Source organism: Dromiciops gliroides, chromosome 1 (genome assembly GCF_019393635.1).
Source record: "Dromiciops gliroides isolate mDroGli1 chromosome 1, mDroGli1.pri, whole genome shotgun sequence".
NCBI classification, from domain to species: domain Eukaryota; kingdom Metazoa; phylum Chordata; class Mammalia; order Microbiotheria; family Microbiotheriidae; genus Dromiciops; species Dromiciops gliroides.
In genome coordinates, this window is record NC_057861.1 from 613,763,706 (window position 1) to 613,769,256 (window position 5,551).

The following is a 5,551-nucleotide window of genomic DNA, read 5'->3' on the forward strand; positions in this document are numbered from 1 at the left end:
TTGCCCCCAACCTTGTTTTTTAGGATGAGGAAATGGGTTCAGAAAAGTGAAATGACTTTCCCAAGGCCATACAAGACCTCCAAGAAGGGTTGAGAGAGGTGAAAAGTGTACCGGCCTCAGGGACAATGGCAGTCTGTGTAGGCTGTTTGCTGGGGATGAGTGATAAACATTTATTAAGTGCTTACTATGTGCCAGGTACTGTGCTAAGGGCTTTATGAATATTATTTTATTTGATCTTACCACAATCCTGGAAGTGGGGGCTATTAATATAATAATTTTGCAGTTGAGAAAATTGAGGCACAAAGAGGTTAGGTGACTTTCCCAGGATCGCACAGCTTTTAAGTATTTGAGACCTGATTTGAGTCCAGGCCTTTTTGACTCAGCCTAGTGCCCCATTCACTAGGACACTTAGCAGCTCAGCTAGGACAGCAGCCATAAAGCTGGACAAAGCAGCTGTGGTAAGAGAAGCACTGTCTGGATTCCTGAAGTGGGTGGCAATCTTACTGTAATCATCTTAATTGATGAGCATACCAAATGGGCTTATCATTGGGGTGAGGGCAGGCAAATGGGAATTGGTCAAGTCCCTAAAGATCTGAGGTCTAGATGGCTTGGCTAAGTATCCCAAAGTCCCAGAATTGAGATGAAAACTTCATTAAGCTTAACTGGTTCTTTATGGTCCACAAAACTAACAAGAGAAGCTTTTGTTAGATTAGTAGAATGTTGGAGGGAAAATGAACCTCAAAGATTAACTAGCTCAGGGGGCAGCTGACACAGTGGATAAAGCACCAGCCCTGGATTCAGGAGGACCTGTGTTCAAATCTGGCCTCAGATACTTGACACTTACTAGCTGTGTGATCCTGGGCAAGTCACTTAACCTTCATTGCCCTGAGCCCCCCCCCTCAAAAAAAAAGATTAAGTAGCTCAACTCTCTCATTTTAAAGGGGAAAGAAGTGAGGCCAAACAGGTTAAGAGATTTTTCCCAAGGTCATGCAGCTGGTTAGTATCAGAGCCAGAACCAGAAATAGAACCCAGTTTTTTGACTAATAGTTCATTGTTCTTTCCACTGCTTTATTCTCTGAGGTGTGTATGTCAGGGAGAGGAAGAGGAAGGAGAGGAGGAGGGAGAGGGGAAAGGAGAGAAAGGGGAGAGGAAGAAAGAGGGAGGGAGAGGAGAGAAAGGGGGAGAGGGATGGAGAAGAGGAGAGAGAAGAGGGAAAGGGAGGAAGAAAGAGAAGGAAAAGGGAGGGGGAAGGGAGAGAGGGGAGAGGAAAGAGAAGAGGGTGAGAGAGAGGGAGAGGGGGAAAGAGGAACATGAGGAAGAGAGAAGTGGGAGAGGGAGAAAGACAGGGGGAGAAGGAGAGAGAAGGGAGAAGCAAGGAAGGAGGTGAGAAAAGGGGGAGAAGGAGAGAGAGGGAGGGAGGGAGGGTGGAAAAGAGAAATTCTGTTGGCTCTGAGGGAACTGGAATGAACAGATTTTCTGAGCATTTCAAATGACAGGAACAGGCAGGAGGATGTATGAAAAGAAAAGGTCATAGAGAACATATTAACATGTCCCAGACTTCAGTCAATGTTTCCTTTCAAGCACTTGGAGTGGAAGGAATTACAGTTCAATTGGGAAATGTGCTGCTGAAAGAAAAAAAATGCCAGCAAGTAGAAAGTAACAAACCAAGGAGATTTAACGATGTTTTCTAGAAGAAATGAGAAAATTGCTTTTGTGCTTTAGAAAATATGATAGACAACATACAGCTGGAACGAGTATGAGAAAAGTAAAAATAAAGAGCTGTTTCATTTTCCCTTGGGAAAGGAAAAAAGAGAAGAGTAAATTCTGTAGCAAAGCTAAATTGAACTGGTTACAGTGAGCTGGGCTTCCTTCTGCCTCTTCCATCTTTAATCTCTTAATTGAAACCAAACAGAGACCCAGAACCCAAAGTAAAGCCAAGATGGAGAATGTCGCACTAATATAATACTGTGATTAAGGGAAGAACCAACAAAATTATGATTCCAATTGAAGTCAGAAATTTTTAGTGGAGAAATAAATAGAATAATAAAGGTTGTAGTTCCCTTTTTGAGTTTCTTTTTAAATGTTTTATTAATGTTTTTCATGTTTTGTACCTCTATAAAAGAACTTCCTAATGACCCTCTGCCCCAAGAGAACACCATAACAAAAAAACTCAGATAAACATAACAGACACACTGAGTCTGTAAAACAACAGCATATGCAACAATCTGTACCCATAACTGATCATCCTTCTACCAAAAAGTTTTGTTTCATTCCCAGTTTTCTGAATCTAAGGTTATACCTTGTGTATAATCTGAACTTTGCTTTTGTTTAATGTTGTTTAAGTTTACATAGTGATTACATTAACTCTTAGTACTTATAGTGTCCCCGTTGGCTTAAATTGAATTTCTAGACAATTAAATCATCTGATTATTTTATTTTAAAAAAAATAACTGCTAGAAATCAGCCCTCTTCTATCCTGTATGGTTGCATTTGGATTTTGAAACCTAAATGAAGAACTTTATCCCTATCCCTGTTAAGTATCATTTAAAAAAATTTGTTTTGACCCCTTTCTTCCAACCTTATGAATTTTTTTTTCTTTTGGAAACTTCTTGGCTATGCAAGGTACTAGCTATTCCTCCCAGATTAATAAAAAGAAAATGCTTGGTGCTTTTAATAAGTATGCCATCTATTTCTACATCCAAGTCAGTGATTAAAATACTAAACAGAATAAGAACAGGTTCAGCACTCATTAAAGTCCTCCTCCAGGTTGACATCAATTAGTTAATTAATTAATTAATAATCACTTACTATTTTAGGCAATCATAGCTTTAAGTAATCTAACTGTTGTTGTTGTTGAGTCATTTCAGTCATGTTTGACTCTTTGTGACCCCATTTGGGATTTTCTTTGCATAGATATGGGATTAGTTTGCCATTTCCTTCTCCAGCATTATTTATAGATAAGGAAAGTGAAGCAAACAGGGTTAAATGACTTGCCTAGGGTCATACAGCTAGTAAGTGTCTGAGGCCAGATTTGAACTCAGAAAGATGAATCTTCTTGATTCTAAGCCCAGTGCTCTATCTACTAAGCCACCTACAAATCTAATGAGTTATACTATAATCCAGTCCATATCTCTTTATCCTGTCTATAAATTAACCAGAACAGACTCAGTAAACTCATTCATTCATCAAGTGGTTAGCTGAACTAAAAATCATCAGAATTTAAGCCAGTGCATTCTTTATGCCAAAGGACAAGTAATGAATCCTTTCATACCATATGTGTTGTAGGAGATACTGCTATGAGTAGGACAGTGTCAGCTCCCAGGGAGCTCACCTTAGAGGTATAAAGTGCGGCAACAGCAAGGGCCTGGGAGAAGAAATGAGACAAATAGATCCTCCTTCACCCCAGCCTCTTAGATTCAATCCTTTCATTTAAGTCTTTGCCAACTAAGGGCTACCTTTCCCATGAGTTCTTTCCTGGTCTTCCATGTTGCTTCTGCCCTCCTCGTCCAGAATTACTTTGTCTCTACTACTTACATGTTTTGTCTTGACTTCTCTGTGTTTCTCTCTGGTAAAATGTAAGCTTTTTGAGGGCAGGGTATACTTCATTTGTATCTTTGTATCTTCAGTGTCTCACACTTAGTAAGGGCCTAGTAAATGCTTGTTGAATGAACGAAAAGCAGAATGTAAGACAGATAAGGACAGGGAGCTGTAGGAGTTTAGAGGAGGAATAAATCACGACTAATTGGGTGAATCGCCGGAGGCATTGTGAACGAGGTGGCAAGGGAGCTGTGAGCTGAAAGAATGGGCTGGCAAGGCTTTGACAGATGGAAATGGTGATGAGTGTATGCCAGATTAAGAGAAGAGCACAAGCCAAGGCAAAAAGGTGGGAACTCATTGGACATGCGTGGGGGTAAAGCAAGTACTTGAGTTTGACAGGAGCATATGTAGGGGAGTAAGGAAATTCTGAAGACAAGAATGAAGCAATTACAATAAGAAAAGAAGGGAGAGGATGTCTAATGAGGATGCACAGGAAACTGAAGAAGTTGGAAGCAAGGGAAAGTAGCAGGATGAGTACAGAAATGTGGCACAATTTGGTAGGAACAGTGTTGGGGATGATTAAAACACAGAATAAGTGTCGGCCACTAGAGTGGGGAAAACTTGAGTTCAAATCTGGCTTTGGACACTTACTAGCTGTGTGATCCTGGGCAAGTCATTTAACCTTTGCCTGCCTCATTTTCTTCATCTGTAAAATGGGGGTATTAATAGCATCTGTCTTATAGAGTTGTTGTAAGCATCAAATGAGAAGTTTATAAATTACTTTGCAAACCTTCAAGTGATATATAATTAGTAGTTATTATTATTATTATTAGATAGATTTGAAAAGGTAATTTAAGGCCAAAGAGGGTTTTGAATGCCCAGCTATGGAGATTTCGACTAAATGATGATATGAACAAGGGATGGCATTAGCTGAAAGGACAAAAACCTGTAAATTGTGGTTCTCGTCTTGGTTCGGCCACAACTTTGCCAAGTTCTGGGCTCTTGGGCAAACTATTTTCTCTTTTTGGACCTCAATTTACTTATTCAAAAAATGAAAAGCTTGAATTATCTCTGAGTTTCCTTCCAGGTCCCAAACTCTACAATCCTGTGAATGTCTATAGCATCCTCTCTCTCTTTTTTTTTAAATTTAAAAATTTAAAAATTTGTTTTATAGCATTCTCTTGATCTACCCATCTAGCAATTGCACAAAATGGAAACAGGGCTCATTTTTAGTGAAATTCCTTGTGTTGCACATTCATCATGGCTGATATACTGTTCTGTGTTCTTGGGAGAGTGGGAGTGCCTTGAATGTCCCTGTGATAATGGGAAAAATCTGGTTAAAGCTGGCAACATTTTTAGAATGGTGGTAGCTGATAAAAACTGGCTTCAAACTAAGTTCACTCAATTTTCATCTGGGAGTGTGGTTCTGAGTTTCTCCTGGTCTATGTGCTAAAAGAATTGTTTTGATATTTGGATACTTCAAGCATCTCTTAATAGAAATGTGACTCTGTAGATTTTATTCTAAATAAATGACATTTGGGAGGGAAATACAGGTACCTTTTAGAACCCATTCCTGGTCATTTTTCTTTTTCAAGTAATCAATCACCTAGATACTGAGCCTGCTAGTGGAGATAATGTTGGGTATGGAGACAAGAAGAAATGAGTTCAAATCCATCCTCTTACTAGTTGTGTGGCCTTGGGCAAGTCACTTAACCACTTCCTGTCTCAGTTTCCTCAACTATAAAATTAGAATAATAATAGCCTATCTTGCAGAGTTGTTGTAAGGATCAAATGAGTTAATGTTTTTAAAGGACTTAGCTCAATACCTGACACATATTAGGTGCATAATAAATGCTTGTTCTTTTCTCTCACAAACCATCTCTTTAATGAAGTTCTCAAGATAGAAATAGAAACAATTACAATAAAAAAGAAAGGGAGATGTCTAATGAGGATGCACAGGAAACAGATTCTAGAATTTTGTAAGTGATTGCTATCTGATTTAGCAATCTGTAGT